This window comes from Hipposideros armiger, unplaced genomic scaffold (assembly GCF_001890085.2).
Source record: "Hipposideros armiger isolate ML-2016 unplaced genomic scaffold, ASM189008v1 scaffold_14, whole genome shotgun sequence".
Taxonomy (NCBI): Eukaryota; Metazoa; Chordata; class Mammalia; order Chiroptera; family Hipposideridae; genus Hipposideros; species Hipposideros armiger.
The window spans coordinates 3,246,755-3,264,382 of record NW_017731364.1 but is presented as its reverse complement, the minus strand read 5'-3'; the positions used below and the strand labels follow the sequence as shown (position 1 = coordinate 3,264,382).

General features: G+C 35.4%; 1 protein-coding gene across 5 annotated transcripts in view; it reads right to left on the bottom strand.

Annotated features, from left to right (window-relative positions):
* The window catches only part of MAP3K13 (mitogen-activated protein kinase kinase kinase 13), a 135,083-nt gene that overhangs the window by 101,058 nt on the left and 16,397 nt on the right, over positions 1-17,628 (bottom strand). Inside the window, exon 1 of one of the 5 annotated variants that reach the window (XM_019623709.1) lies at positions 11,734-11,816. The exons of 3 other annotated variants lie outside the window; for them this stretch is intronic. The gene's annotated coding sequence lies outside the window, so the exon portion shown is untranslated. Of the gene's footprint in view, positions 1-8,129; positions 8,240-11,733; positions 11,817-17,628 lie in introns of those variants that run through there. One more of the 5 variants, XM_019623726.1, reaches the window with a different exon arrangement.

Below are 17,628 nucleotides of genomic sequence, written 5' to 3'. Positions count from 1 at the left end.
AAAACAAACCAAACAACCCCAATAATTAAACACTGAAGCTATCAGTCCGGCAACCACAAGGAACCGGATGCTATCAACAACCACGCGTGCTCCCCCCATCGAGCTTCCAGATAAGAATCCAGCTCTGGCCAATACCTTGATTGAAGCTTCATAAGACCCTAAGCAGAGGGTCCACCTAGGCTCTGCTCAGAGACCTGACCCTCAGAAATTGGGATAACAAATGTGTGTAATTTTAAGCCACTAAGTTTGTGATAATATTGTTATGAGCAATGGAAAACTAATATACCCACCGAACTCAACACCATTCCAACCAGAGACAACTTAGTTTACATTTATAGAAAGCAACTAAGACCCTTGAGGCACACCTAATAAAGGTTATAATGGCATACTTTAATACTCCTTTTTATATAATCAATAGAGTGAGTAACATAATAGAGCAAACATCCTGCCTGATGACTCAAATAAGCATGGTTTACAAACCTGATACTTTGTTAGTAACAGTCAAAATCAGCAGCAATGATCATTCCTAGTGCTATGTCAGTTAGTAAGGAGAACAACAAAAATATAGAAGATATAGCCCTTGCCTTCCAATATCTTTTATTTCCTAAAAGTCTTGTCTATATCATCTGGGAGTTTCTTTATATAAAGCTCTCATTTCCCAGTATGTTTCTAAAATAGCAAAAGCCTATGGCATAGATAAGACATGCAGACGAGCTAGCAGGCTGCACTTAACACTGCAGAAGGGGAGGCTGAGTGTATTGGTTATGTATTGTGGCATAACAAATGGCCCCCAAATTTAGTAGCTTAAAGCAAGCAACGTTTATTATCTCACACCATTTCTGAAGGTCAGGAATCTGGGAGCAGCTTAGGTGGATGGCTGTGGCTCAGTCAGGGTCTCTCATGAAGTTGCAGTCAAGCTGTTAACCAGGGATACAGTCATCTAAAGCTTAACTGGGGCTTAAGGAACCACTTCTAGGAGTGTTCACTTACAGAGCTGTTTGCAGGAGACCTCAGTTCTTTGCCACATGGGTCTTTCAACAGGGCCCTCTGAGTGTCCTCATAACAAGACAGCTGGCTTTCCCCAAAGTAAGTTACTAAGAACAAGCAAAAAGCTGCAGTGCTTTTTATGACCTAGTTCAGGGAGCGGCAAACTTTTTCTTAAAGGGCTAGATATTGAATACCGGTTTCGCATGTCAATATAGGCTTGCATGCCATAGAGTCTCTATTGCAACTACTCACCTCAATTGTTTTAGTGGAAAAATAGCCATATATGATATATAAACAAACAGGGATGGGATGTTCCAATAAAACTTTATTTATGAAAATAGACATCCAGCCCGCATACGGTAGTTTGCCAAACTCTGACGTGATCTCCAAAGGTGTACACCCTCGTTTTCCCTATATTTTATTCAGTAGAAGTAAGTAATTCAAGGGGAGAGGAATTACCCTCTACATCTTGAAGTGAAGAATAAAAGAATTTGTGGACATAGTTTAAAACCACTACAATAGGCGTAATACATAGTAAACAGAACATGGGTTAAATTTTGCATTAGTTTCCTAGAGCTGCTGTAACACAAACTGGGTGGCTTAAAGCAACAGAAATTTAGTTCCTCACCCTTATGAGACTAGAAGTCTAAAATCAAGGTGTCAGAAGGGCCATGCTCCCACTGAAGGCTCTAGGGAAGAATCCTGTATTCTTATTGTCATATAGTTTATATCAAGTTTTTGCATTTTATAAAAAATATGTTAATAAATAGAAATGTGATAATGTAAGGGTACATAGTAAACTTTCTAGAGTAAATACTAAAACATAAGATAAAGATACAGCTAACCAGCCATTAGATGAATTGAAATGGATTACTACAAAATAATTGATAAACTGAAATCAATCAATCAATAAAGGGAAGATGTGGGGAACAAAGCCCAGATGGGATAAACAGAAGACAAAGAAAAAAGTACACCTAAGTGAATATATCAATAAATATATGAAATGTAGATGGACTAGAGGTCAGAGACTGTGAGACTGTATAAAAAAGCAAGACTCTATATATATTTATAAGAAATACACCTCAGCTATAAAAACAGACAATTTGAAAGTACAGGGTGGTGGGAATGATACACCATGCAAGTACTAAGCATAAGAAAGCTTACATGACTGTATTATATGAGAAAGTAGACTTCAAGAGAAAGAGTATTAGCAGAGATAAAGAGGAAGATTTAACAGTAATAAAATGGCCACTTCATCAAGGAAACATAACAGTCCTAAAGTGGATGTATTCAACAACAGAGCTCCAAAGTAGAGAATTGACAGAACTAAAGAGAGAAACAGATACTACGTCCACAATTATAGATTTTAAAACCCCTTTCTTAGTAATAGATAGAACTATATATATGTAAAAATCAGTCTGCAGATAGACTTAAACAATACTATCAACTATCTTGACCCAATTAACATTAATAGAACACTGCATTTAACAACTGCAGAATACACGCAAAATAAGAATTCTTGCAGAATAAGCACAAAGTTTACCAAATATAGACCTTATTCTGGGCCTTAAAATGAGTCTCAATAAATTTTAAAAGACTGAAATCTTACAGAGTATGTTCACTGATCACATACAAATTAAATTAGATGTCAAATAAGACATATGTTTTTTATATATAAGTAAGATATCTTTCTAAAAAAAATCTCTGTAATATTTGGATACTAAAAAACACATCTAATAACCCATGGGTGAAATAACAAATCACAAGGGAAGTTAGAAAAGATTTCAAACTAAATGAAAATTTAAAAAACAACATATCAAAATGTACGAGATACAACAAAAACAGTGCTTAGAGGAAATTTTATAGCTTTAAATGTGTATTTTAGGGAAGAATTAAAAAACAATGATCTCATTTCTACCAAAAACATCTAGGAAAAGTAGAACAAACTAAACCCAAAATAAAAAGTAGAAGTAGAACAAACTAATCCCAAAGAAAGGGAAAAAAAACCAAACAGAAACCAATGAAATGAAACAAACAATAGAGAAAATCAACGAAGTCTACAGCTAATTAAAATGTATATATACTAATAAAACGTAATAACTTAGCAAGACTGATGGGGGGAAAAGAAGAAAAAACAAATTGTGTTACGTGAAAGAAGCCAATCTGAAAGGTTTATATACATATGATTCTAACTAAATGACATTGTGGAAAGGGCAAAACTATGGAGACAGTAAAAAGATCAGTGGCTGCCAGGGACTCAGGGGAGGGAAGGACGGATGACGAGGTGGAGCACAGGAGATTTTTATGGCAGTGAAACTATGTATGAAACTGTAATGGTGAATGCATGTCATTAGACACTTTTCAAAACCCACGGAATCTATAATACAACACAAAGAATGAACCCTAATGTAAACCATGGACTTTACTTAATAATAATGTATCAATATTGGCTCATCAATTCTAACAAATGTACCACAGCAACGCAAGACATTAAAATAGGGAAAACCGGGTGGGGGTGAGTAGCAAGGAACTCTTTGTACTTGCTGCTCATTTTAGGATAAACCTAAAACTGCTTAAAAAGTAATAAAGTCTATTATTAAAAAAACAAATTTCAAGTATATAATATAGTATTACTATCATCCACATGCTGTACATTATATCTCCAGAATTTACTCATTTTATAACTGAAAGTTTGTACCCTTTATCCAATTATCTTCCATTTTCCCCACTTCCCAGTGCCTGGTAACTGCCATTCTAATCTGTGTTGAGTTCGATGTTTTTAGATTCCACATGTAAATAAGATAACACAGTATTTGTCTTTCTCTGAGGTATTTTACTTAACATTAATATTCTCCAGGTTCATCTATGTTGTCACAGATGGAAGGATTCCCTTTTTGTGGTTGAATAATATTCCATTGTGTACATACACCACCTTTCTTTATCTATTCATCCATTGATGGACATGGAGGTTGCTTCCATGTCTTAGTTATTGTGAAAAATGCTGCAGTGAACATGGGAGTGCAGATATCTCTTCAAGATCCTGATTTCATTTGCTTTGGATTTATACCCACTAGTGAGATTGTTAGATTGTAATGTGATTTTAATTTTTTGGAGGAACTCGGTACTGTTTTCTATAATGACTGCATCAGCCTTACTTTTTCCTGATATTGAAACACCTTCTGCTATTAGGCATAACTCTAGTTTTCATCAATGAGTATATATTCATTAGAGATACTGAACAAAAATTTGCTTGATAACATGTATTTTTAACTAATTGAAAGATCACTGTTAAAATGATTTGAAAATTTTATTGGGTGATATTTTTAAAATTATATTGTTAAAATATTAAAATGTATCCGTGTCATCAATATGTATTTTGTTTTTGAGAAACTTAATGTATATAGTTTTCCTCTAGCAATGCTTAAGAGGCTTTTCATATGGTATTAAATTTAATCTCTGTGGTTTATAACGTTTCTGAACATTATGACAAGTATTTTCCACATTTTATGTAAAAATATTGACACCTTTTAATGATATTGAAATATGATTTCAATTTTGTTTTTTCTTATGTATATACTAATAAAGTTAATATTTGCTGCTAAAGACTTTTTGGGGAAAATTAATATAGAGAGAAAGGAATATACTTACGTGAAATTCTATTTAATTGTTCCTTTGAAAATATAGCATAGATTTTATGTTCCAAAAATTTGACTCAAATCAAATATTTCCTTTGATTTTACAATTTGCTTGACTTTTCTATATTTGGTAGTGAAATTAGTCTTTCATTATTGTTTTCTCTCTTATTATATTAGCAATTTTGGACATAAATTATCTTAAGAATTCCCATAATTTATTAATGAGAAATTGTACATTATAAACTGTGGCTCTGCCACTTTCAAGCTGTGTAACCTTGGGCAAATTACCCAGCATTATCTGTAAAATGGAGATGATGACAGTGGCAGTGGTGATAATTATAATACCTATCTATACGCTTTTGTAAAGGTTGAATAAGATAAAGCATGACAGCCCAAAGCACAATGACTAGCTCACAAATGTTTGCTAATATTTTAATAAATCCAGTCAGTCACTAAATAACATTGATCTCATCTAAATATCATTCCAGTTCACTCCCTACTCTTGATTCCCAGAGTCTTTGCCTCAGGTTCTTCCTTTTCTCTCATCTGAACTGTAACAATAGCTTCTAAACTTATCTCCCTATTTCTAATCTCTTTCTCCTTCAATTCATGCAGGAGTGATCTTTCTAAAATACAGTCTGATTTTTCACTCCCCTGGTGAAAATCTTTTGCTAGTTCCCCATTGCATCTAACAGTGTCCCAAACTTCCTTCTTTCCCATGCCTCTTCCTAATTGTTATAAATGTTTCCTCTGTTGGGACCGTCTTTCCCATCTTTCTCCCTGAAGAATTTATACGTATTCCCCATATTTTATCACCTAATGTGAATGGCAGATTTTATCCCAGACTCTTATTCTGCACTTTAAAAAAATTGACTGACATATAATTTACATACATGAAATGCCCCACTGTATTCTACGTATTGTCTATGGCTGTTTTCATGCTACAATGGCAGAGTTAAGTAGTTGCTACAGAGACCAAGCGCCTAAAGTATTTATTATCTGGCCCTTTATAGAAAAAGTTTCCCAACTCTTGCTCTAAAGTGATGGTTCTTAAATTTTAGCATGTCAGAACAACAGAAAGATGGTTGGGCCATACCCCAAGTTTCTGATTCAGTTAGGTCTACAGAAGAGCCAGAGAATTCCATCTCTAACAAGATCCCAGGCGATGCTGCTGCTGGTGATCTGACTACACTTTGAGGACCACTGTTTTAGAGACTACATTACATAATTTTAACTTATTACAGCCTACCTCATATTATATTATATAACTTCCTCCCACCTTGTGTGCTCTTGGTCTTGTTTTTATATATGTTCTAAACTCTGTTGTACATTATTATTATTTTTGCTTTAAACAGGTCATAATTTTTTTTGTTTGTAAATTATTACACAGTAAAATTGACTTTCTATGGCAGACAGTTCTACAAGTTTTAACTTATGTATGGATTCTTTTAACTGCCATCACAATGACTCCCTCTGTTAAATCCTGTGGAAAAGAGGAGCATAAACAAATGGGGAATTTAACCATAGAGGTGGAAAGTATAAAAAAAGAATCAAAGGGAAATTGTAGCAATAAAAATATCAAAATTTGGAGGACATAGGGTATTGAGTAAAGGTGACTTTGGTATTGAGCAAAGGTAACTTTTGTATTAGTTTATAAGTTTTTCATGTTTTCTGTTCTTTTTCTTTATTCATCCACCTACATGTTGATTTTCAATTTTCTATTTATTGTTTCTAATGTGTGTCTTGTATGATTTCTTAACTGTATTGTTTGAACACTTCACTCTTGAACCTTTCAACTGGAAAAAGTTTTAACAAAATTATTTTCTCTTTCACAGTGCCACTTTGTTTTTCATGTCTATTCCTCAGGACCTTATTATCTAATCATTTTCCAGATAGGAGATTAAATAGGCAGCCTTTTTTAACTAGTAATTTTTTATGGTCCTCCTTTGATGAATTTGTTTGCTAGTTTATGATCCCCTAGCTATTTTGGGGAACTTTAGTGAGGAAAGCTTGTAGGTTCCTAGACACTTGGCAGCCGTGGTGTCCCCCACCCCCACCACCTTATTAAATTCTGCAAGCCCTAAGAACAATGGAAAAACAGCCTAGAGGTGGGGTTCAGTAGCTCCCAAACTTGCCATTCTGATTATAATAAAGGATCAGGCTGCCAGAAAAGAGATCAAATTTCTCTCAGCTCCCAGCTCCAGGTTAATAAGCAGTAGTTATACAAACATCAATCCATTTGACCCAGAGAACCCTAGGTGCCTTCTGTGGTACCTCTCATCCTATTTTAATACAGGCTAAAAATTAGTTTTCAATTTCTAATGTAAAATTCTTTTTATTGTCATCCATGTTGTTATCCTGCTCCTACTTATCTATCTCTCTTGCCTGTTTTTCTTTGATAAAGTGTGTCATAAAGTATTGTGAAAGGTGTGTTTACTTTGTGTTACATTTATTGAGAAGTAGAAAAAAAGTTGTTCTGTACTTTCCAGGTGTTCCACAATTGCCTTTGATGTCTATGAAATATCCTGTGTAAATTGTTTCTTCTAAGTTTGGTCTGCAAATGAAATAGATTGTACCAGGGTTCATCACACCATTTTGCTATGGAAACAGTGGTATACATTTCTCAACATAGCATTCATGATTTATTCCTTAAATTCTAGAGTAATGCTGAAAGTAGTATATTTTTTTTGTCTGGTTATGATTACATCTGTTGTCTTGTGAGGAAGACAGAGTGAGACATTATTTCATTTTCCAGATGAGGAAAGATGAGATATGGACAGAGATGATTAAATGAGACAACGCATGAGAACGTACCTGTGACAAAGCCTGGTATGCATGTACGTGTGTGAGTACATCCATATACACAGACACACACATACATATGCATACCATTTTTCTTTGCAGTGAGGGTGAGGGCAATTATTTTTCTCTTTAAAAGAATATATTTACTATGATGTACACCTGAAATTAATATAAAATACTGAATGTCAACTGTAACTGAAAATTTTAAAAAGGTAGGGGAAAGATGAGGAGGAATAAGAGGTTCAAATTTCCAGGTATAAAAACAAGTAAGTCATAGGGATGTAATGTACAGCATGGGGGATATAGTCAATATATTGTTATAGTGTGTTATAGTGTCAGATGGTTGCTGGACTTATCATGGTGAGCACTTCCTTAGGTATACAAATGTTGAATAACTATGGTATATACCAGAAACTAACATAATATTGTATGTTAGCTGTATTTAAATAAAAAACAAAAGAATATACTTACTATTACAAAGCAAATTAGTGGAAGATCTAAAATTAAAGCCTCTTAACTTCTAGTCATGTATAGTCTTTCTAGTAAGCTCTATTCAGGTGACATTTCCATATCTGGTTATTAGCTTCTCACATTCATGACAAACTAATATCTACTATAGTAGTTCAATTTTTAAAATACAATCCAGAGACAATATGAGGACATTTTCTAAAGCTTTCTTTACATATTTCTACTGGCATTACATACCATTTGACTTCTTCCTGAGATCTCTTTCCCTGAGCAGTAAGAGCCTTGGGCCAAATTCGGGTCTAGGTGGAGTTTGGCTTTGGCTTCCTTCTACTTTGTCTTCTGGTTCTTCTCTTACTTCTTAGGTGACAATTTATATTCCATAAAAATCAGCTCATGGGCAGCAACAGCAGGTAAAGGAATCTGATTTGGACAGTGAACTATGAGTCAGAGACTAGGAATGCCACAGAAAAAAAGGAGGAACTGGGAGAACCATAAGAGTTGAGCAACCTGGGAGAGGCAAAGGGTTAACAACTTGGGAGTTTGAAAGGCAATGAAGGAGCAGGTAGAGCGGCCTAACAAATATATGGAACCAGCAGCAGAGAAAATGCAAAATGCTTTGCACCTTTAATCACTTTTTATTCCTCTTACTACTGCGAATTCCAATCTAATGTGACACTGGCCTAGAATCCTACCAGTAATAACAACTGCGACATTGGTTGGCTGACCAGTCAATCTGGAGTGGGGAGTGATCACAGTTCCTTTGGCAGAAAGGTTTTTTTTTTTACTCTGGTTGTTAAAATGGATGCATTACCAGGGAAGGAGAAACTTATTATAGCTCTGAAAAATAGCATGTTTTGGGCCGCCAGTTAGCTCAGGTGGTTAGAGTGCAGGCTCATAACACCAAGGTTACCAGTTGGATTCCCGCATGGGCCAAGGAGCTGCACCCTCCACAAGTAACTGAAGACAGCTACTTGACTTAGAGCTGATGGGCCCTGGGAAAACAGTGTTCTCTAATAAAATTTCTTAAAAAAAAAAAAATCAAATCCCTTAAAAAAAAATAGCATGTTTTGAGAACAAAACCAAAGCAACACTTCTCCAAGTATATTCTATGGCATACTCACTCCTGCATTTTAATTGAATGCCCCAGATGAGAACAGGATTCAGTGGTCAAACACTCTGGGAAATGCTGCATGACCCTCTTATTAGAAACATTAACATATTAAAAATTGTGAGAAGTCTTACAGTAAGTACATAAACTAATTTGATTTTATTTAATTTACTTTTATGGTTAGTGCTTTTAGTGTCCTGATCAATAAGTCTTTACATACCCCAAGATTATGAAGATATTTTTCCTTTATTTTTTCTAGCTTTCTGGTTCTGAGTTTCTGAGTTTCTACGACCTATGTCTATTTAATTTTGAGCGTGGAGTGAAAAAGACATGAAGCTTCTTTTTTGTCCACAAGAAAATCTATTTGCTCCAGCAACATGTTTAAAAAGACTACCCTTTTCCCATTGAATTGACTGGGCACCTTGATCAAAAACAATTGACCTCATATATGTGGGTCTATTTCTGGATGGACTGTTCTGTTCCACTGAAATATTTGTCTATCCTTAGGACAGTATTTGATTACTGTAGCTTTACAGTTCCTTTTTAAAATTGTTTTAGCCGTTCTATATCAGTTGCATTTCCAGATATATTCTAGAATTGTCTTGATTTTTTCAAAAATGCCCACTGGAATTTTGATAGGGATCACATCGGATATACAGGTTAATTTAGGGAGAACTGGTATCTTAACAATTTTCAATTTTATATGCCATGTTCATGGCATATACACTGTAATTTTTATTTCAATGAAGTTCTTGCCTTCATAGAACTTGTGTTCTAGTGGGAAATACTATCTATCTATCTATCTATCTATCTATCTATCTATCTATCTATCTATCTATCTATTAATCTATCTGAATAAATAAATTAAATGATGCCAGGTAGTTATTTAAAAAAATAAAAGTGTATCAGGGTAAAGGAAAAAGGAGAACTACAGTGGATGTGGGGTAGTGGTGTCTCTGAGGAAGTGGCATATGAGTAGAGATCTGAATGAAGGGAGAAAGAAATCACTGTAGAGAAAGAGCTTTCCAGGCAGCAGAGGCCTTGAGGCAGAAACAAGTTTGATGTGTTCCAGAAACAGCAAAAACACCTAGGAATCTGGAGCAAACTGACTGAGGAGGACCATGCCAGGCACTGATGTTAAACAAATGGTCAGAGGGTAGATCGCGTAGGCTTTGTAGGGTATGGTCAAGGGTTTGTGTATTAGAGGCAGCTATTGGAGGTTCAGATTCAGCCAGTACACACCTGCATGGCCTTGTTAAAACACTGAACTATTTCAATCCATTAGAAAATAGCTGTTCGCATGGTAACGGTCTCACCTGCCATGTTGGCTCCTTTCCCCATACCCCAACCTCCCACCCCACGAACTAACAACTGAATAAATAATCTGGCCCAGCCGAGGCTATTGAGTTGGGGAAGTTAATCAGCTCAGCAACCTATAATCATTGAAATGAATAAATCTAAAGGGTGAATAAAGGTTTCAGTTCATTATAGTCCTAGAGCTTGCTTAGGATAGTGTGTCTTGGACTTCCATCTAATCAAGTGTCAGATGGGGTCCAGAACCATCATCTGGGCACCTGCTCAATCCAGCAGGAATAAGAGGCAGGCTAGAGAAATAGACTGAATATCCCTGAGGTCTGAGATGGAGATAGAGGAAAGAGGAAATCCAGTGTGCTTCTACATAAACTGTCTTGACTCCTCAGCACTTCCTAAGTGATTTAAGGGCTCTTGGCCAACAAGCCAGCCTTTATAACTTTTATATATTAACTACATCAAACTTTGTTTCTATATTCAAAGTCATAAATTTTTCCTGTACTAGGAGTTGGGTTTTTTTGTTTGTTTGTTTGTTTTTAAATACATTGTGGCAAGAGGAAAATAGAAAATATCAACCTTTTGAATACCAAATGCAACCTTAACATTCTAATCATTGATGTACTCAGTAAAGTTAATGCTTGTATAACAAAGCTTGTGCAGTTCCTGGAATCCTAATCTCCACATAGAAATGCAGCAACTGAAATACAGCAATTCCAATTTCATATATGAAATTAAATTAGAACACTAAATTAATAGTATTGGGAACTTAGTCTGGAAAATTATTATACATGTCAAAATCTTAAAAATAGATCTCTCCAAAGTTGCCTGAAATTTCTAAAGCTGCTTGCTGTTTCCATCCATTTCACAAAATTCCTCCTCTTTGAAAATACATTCTGCTGCTCTCAAATCTAGGATTCCAACATCTTATTACACAGTATTAAAGCTCTACTTTATTCTCATTTAGTTGATTTATTTGAACATCAACACCTTCAGTTTAATTATCTGAGAGGCTACTAAATATTTGCTACCATGAACTTGTCACATGAACCTAAATTAAAGGAAAAACAACTGGAAAGAACATCAGGGAGAAATCTAAGCACTACTTAGAAATAATCAATCTCTGGGCAACAGATATCTATTCACTCACTTTTATTTTTCTGATGGTAAACGACTTCACGCAATCAAAGATAAAACATTAAAAACCATCTATGCAAGCGGTAGAACATTTGCTGAAAAACTTCATGGCTTTCCTTTTCATTTTTTAACATAAAACTACTTGTGAAAAGCCAAAGCTTTCTTTTAAGTAGGTCTACAACACAAGATTTAGGGCCAGGCAGGGCCTTAATTTAATCTTAGATGGAAATTATTCCTGCAACCCTTTTTACATTCAAATATTATAATTTTAAAAATAAAGCTACTTACACCACAGCAAGCTGAGTCTGGATAGACAGCATGAAATTATCAGCAGCCACCCATTTCCTCACAGACTAAACTTTGTTCCCTTGCTGCTGTTTCTGGATCAGGTTCACACTGATACACATTGACTCTGGCCTTTGGAGGCTACCACCCCATGAGGGAGGTGGGAGGGTTTGTTAATTTAACTCCTGCTTCATAATCACTTATCAGCAACTTCTTAAAAGTCGATTTCAGTATGTTTAAAGAGACAAATGTAAGGAAGATTATAGGGAAAGCCTGAAAAATCTTAATCACTGAGGGCTGGGCTTTAGTTTCAAAAGGGAAACAATTTTGTTCCCATATGTTCCTGGAAAAAAAAAATTCCTCTGCGCTTCAAAAATTTTGCTTTCTTCCTTTGGTAAAAGTTTTCCCTCCTCCTCTGAATGTATATATAGAGCGACATGGCAAAAGGAGCCAGAAAGGTGCTTCTCTCCTGTGGTCTCCCGTTATCCAGACTCCCACCAGTGAGGAAAAGAATACAGGGCTCTTGTTACACTTAGTGCTTGCTAACACTGAAACCATCTGCTGATCTAATGTGAAGTGAGAATTTGGATCCCAAATTCTGTTCTTTGCAAGACAAAATGTTATGCTGCTTCACCTCTTCCACATCCATAAATTCTTTCCTCTCTGAGCTGCTATATGTCTGTAATTTGTAGCATTCGCCTTCAAAGCAGAAACCATTTATTATGTACTTACTGCACTAATCACTTTATTATCTCATTCTTTCCTAGGCATGAAATTTTGGCATCATCTTCAGTTCTTCTTTGTCTGATTCTCTGCATCCCATTCAGCTCCTCCAGTATCCTGGTGATCCTCTGTACTAAGCACTGAGAGAGGCTGACGAATGGTCCTCCAAGAAAGATGTGCATGCCTCCCTAAATCACCAGAATCTGTGAATCTGTTACTTTGTATGGCAAAAGGGCCTTTGTAGGTGCCACTAAGGTTAAGGACTTTGAGATGGAGAGATTATCCAGATGGGTCCAATGTAATCACATGAATCCTCTAAAGGCAGTGAACCTTTCCAGGCTGTGGTCAGAGAGAAGTGAAGTGAGGACGTGACTTGCTTTGAAGATGGAAGAAGGGGCTGCTACAAGTTGGAAAAGGCAAGGAAACGATTCTCCTCTGGAGTCTTCAGAAAGGGGCACAGCCCTGATGACACCTTGGTTCTAGCCTAGTGAGATCCATCTTGGATTTTTAACCTACAGATTGTAAGATAATAAATTTGCATTGTTTTAAGCCACTAAATTTGTGATAATTTTGTTATAGCGGCAATAGGAAAACAATATAGGTAGTTTAATTTCAAAATGTGCCTTTGAAAATATAATACCTAGAACTGAATAGAATACTCCAAATAAGGTCTGATGAAGAAAAAAAATAATTGCGGAACTATCAAGATCCTTAATTTGGATGCTATAATTTTATAAATGCAACTCAAGATTGTTTTAGACTTTTAATGCATTATACTCTTAAGTTAGTGGACTCCTAAGTTTTTGTCACACAAACTACATCAAACTAGGTACATGACTCTATCCTCATCCTTTTTTCAACTAATTTTTGAGATGAAATGCAGAGTTTTACATTCAGTTCTTTTATTTTCCACCTTACTGGTTTTAGCCCATCCTTTCAAATTATTCAGATAATTTTGAGTCATACCTGTGTAGTTTGTCATGGGAGGTATCCTTTTTAAGCCTAACTGCATTTACTTAATGCCCATGTATTCATTAAGTTATTAGTAAATTAATATTGAGCAGTCAAGATCAAGAAAAGAGCTCTGTTTTTAGAGACCTTCAGTTTAACATTATCTATGAATCACTTTGGGTACCCAAGTTTGATCAGCTACAAAATCACCTACTCTGTATAGCTTACATTTTTTTAACTTCTCAAACATATCAGGAGAATAAAATGCCTTAAAAAATAAAGATATAGCTATAGCATACCAATCCATAACACCAATCTCTACTGTTAAGTGGTTAATTTGATATGAGCGGGGTTTGTTTGTTTGTTTGTTTTTGTAATTCGGTGCTGTCTCTTAGTGATATCATTTTCTATTTACAAACTATTGGTTATTATTCTTTCTAAAAGTCTACTTGAAATTAAAAGGAAGTTTCTGCAATTGTATAAAGTGGCAATGATCTCTATCTCAAAAGAGGATATAAGTGGAGGGAAAAAAGTGGGGGACACAATGAAAGAAAGCCTGATAGAAGGAATGAGCATGACACAAGTATACCTAGGAGGGTATATGAACCAGACTGGTCAGAGCAGTAGTGGTTGTTGGAAACTAGTGTGAAATGAGTTGAAAAATATTATGTAAAGTTTTGAAAATGGGAGTAGGATTTTAAATTAATGTATCAGAAAATAGGAAGAACCAAAAGATTTTAAAGCAAGAAAACATAATAATATTAAGAAGAGTACTTTAATAACCTAATTGGAAAATGGGCAAAGTATATGGACTGTTCACAGAAGAAGAAATATAAATTGCTCTTAGATATATGAAAAGACACTACACCACACTCATTATAAGAGAAACTCAAATTCAAAGTACGACATAATTTTAATCTATATTTTAGCTTATCAAAGTGGCAAAATTCAAAAGTCTCTTAAGACACAATGTTGGTGAGATTATGGAAACATAATGGAGAATAAATTGGTAGAACCCCTTCTGAAAGCAAATTGGCAATCAAATTATGAACGCATATACCCTTTTACCCAGCAATTACTAAAAACATACACATGTGAAATGATATATGTCCATGGATATTCACCGCAGCATTGTTTGCAAAAGTAAAAGATGCCCATCAGTAGGAAAGTACAAATATCCAATAGGATGCTGGAATAAAAGCACAAACAATTTTGTGTTACTGATAAAGAATGATCAAGCTATATTAAGTTTAGAAAATAAGGTACAGAGCAGTATATTACAATGCAACTGTGTGCATGTGTGTGTGTGTGTGTGTGTGTGTGTGTGTGTGTGTGTGTGTGTGTAGAACATGGAAGAATATGCAAGAAACAAGAAACAGTGGGTTGTGTCTAGGAAAGGAACTGGATAGCTGTAGTTCAGAGGTGGGACGAGGCTTACATATCCTTTTGTCCTTTTTGAATTTTTACCAAAGCAGGTAACACCTACTTCAAAATAAATAGATATGTTAAACTGCAATGTGGCATGTTGGAATACAAAAAGTACAGTAGTGGAAAATCTGGTGAAAACTGAATAAATGAGTTTAGTTACTAGTCAGGTACCACTGTTAATTTCTTAATTTTGACAACTGAGCCATGTTTATATAAGATGTTAACATCAGGAGAAACTGGTGAAGGTACTGTTTTTGCAACTTTTTTGTAAACCTAAAATTATTCCCCAAATAAAAAGCTTATTAAAAAAATAAAAAATACTTACAAAGTTATTACAGTGGCTATGGTAGAAATAGCTTGGAGAAAGGAGAGATTAGAACCAGAGGCCAGAGGCGAAACTGTGGGAGTTATCTTGGAATGAGGTGACAAGGGCCTCCATAGGTAAAGTCATGAAAATACAATGAAAAGAACTAATACGTATATGAGATACATTTCAACAGAAAAACAACAACAACAAAATATTTGCAATAGCAGAGAGCAGTGATAAGAACAGTGATACCAGTGACCAAAGAAGAAAATTAGAAGAGGAAGCTGGTTTAAAGGGGAGTGAGATTCATTTAATTCATCCATGCAATAAATATTAATATTTGTTGGTACCTGTAACGCTAGGTTCTACGCAAGATCCTGGGATGTGGGAGTGAGTTTATATTAATAAATGCCAAGCATGAAGGGATGCTAAAGTGTCCTAGTTGATTTGTCCAAAAGGCATCTGGATATTACAGGCTGAGAGTTCAGGTGACAGGACAGATCTGGGATAGCTGAGAAAGGTGATATATAGAGTGAGGGAGGAGAAGCTAAAATTCAGCGAGGAACAGAAACACAATCAGGGGAAGAGAGGAGTAGCAAAGAAGACGGGGAAGGAATGGCCAAAGGGTTTTGAAAAGAAACAGGATAGGGAAATTTCCCTGGAAACAAAGATAACATAAAGATCAAAGAACAAGGGTTTCATCAAATGCACTGTCCAAGAAATGATACACGAAAGACCAGAAGACAGTTGGTTAAAAAGAGATCATTGATGGCAGAGGAGGTGACTCAAAAGACCTTTATGCTTTCAGTAAAGCTTTATACTTTCCAGACCACAGAAGTCAAAATTTTCTTACAAGGAAGCACTTCTGATCTAAAGGCCTTCGGGAAATGGGATTCCGTTTCTTGTCATGCTTCTCCAACTGGGGTATTTGTAGCCACAGGATGGATCTTGATGCAGCATCAGCTCCGTTTGGAGGAAAATGTATTGAAACAGGAGAAGAATGCGAAATTTGCATGAGCTTTTAAGATACATCCTGAAATTGCAAGTATAGAATGTCTTTATAGGAGGTGACCATCTTGGGCTACAAATTCTCTCTCCCCTCCTGTAAAGAGGTACATGGGTAGAAATCATAATGGCCAGCTATGCTGAAATGTGTGCTTGCTATTAAAACATAGGATACCTATAATTTCAACAATAACTGTATGAACTATGGCCTCACATGGCAAGGTACACTAAATACTTTATATTTAAAGAAGAAAAATGAATAAAATCTTGAATTTATCATATTTGCCACGATTTGCTATTGCTGTTTATGTAACCATATATTATTTATCCTTTGTATCTGTAGCTAGAGTTTAGCAACACATTTACAGCGAAGTCAGTGTCAACCATACTGAGATGTTTAATCATGTTTAATGCTATTTGAGAATGATGAATATATGCTAAGTACCAACCAATTGTATACACACACACACACACACACACATACACACACACACTCACACAATGTATATACATATACTTGAGTGGTACGTGTGCATATGCACATGTATATGTGTACACAGTCATCCCCCCTTAGCTGCAATTTTGATTTCCGTGGTTTCAGTTACCCACAATCAACTGTGGTTCAAAAATACAATATTACATGGAAAATTCCAGAAATAAACAATTCATAAGTTTTAAGTTGCACGCCATTCTGAGTAGCATGATGCATCTCCCACCATCCCACTCCATTCTGCCCAGGATGTGAATCATCCCTTCATCTACTGTATCCACTCTGTACAGCTACCCACTCATTAGTCACTTAGGAGCCATTTGGGTTATCATCAGATCGACTGTCTCAGTAATGAATTGCTTGTGTTCACGTAACCCTTATTTTACTTAATAATGGCCCCAAAATGCAAGAGCAGTGATGCTGGCAATTCAGATATGCCCAAGAGAAGCTGTAAAGGGCTTCCTTTAAATGAAAGGTAAGTAGAGTACAATACGATATTTTGAGAGAGAGACCACATTCACATAACTTTTATTACAGTATATTGTTATAATTATTCTAGTTTGTTATTAGTTATTGTTGTTAATCTCTTACTATGCCTTATTTATATGTTAAGCTTCATCATAGATATGCATGTATAGGAAAAAAGTATACACTAGGACCTTGAATAACATAATTCCGTTCCAACGTTGTTTCATTATAACGTTAATGTCATAGGAACTTAACTCTTGTTTATATCAATTAGTCTATGGTAAAATTAGTTTCCTTATAGATCATTTCCTTTAAAGTTGTAGAACCTATTGACAACGTTAAGCGAGGACTTACTATACCGGGGGTGCCCAAAAAAATGTATACAAGTGGACACTTTGGTCAACATAGCTCAAGCAGTAGTTTGCAGTAATCAGAAGTGTTTGGATGCTGATGGTAACCACTTTTAGCAACTCTTGTAATTGCAGAAGTCAAATGTGACTTGTATTCATCTTCTGTTATTGGTATA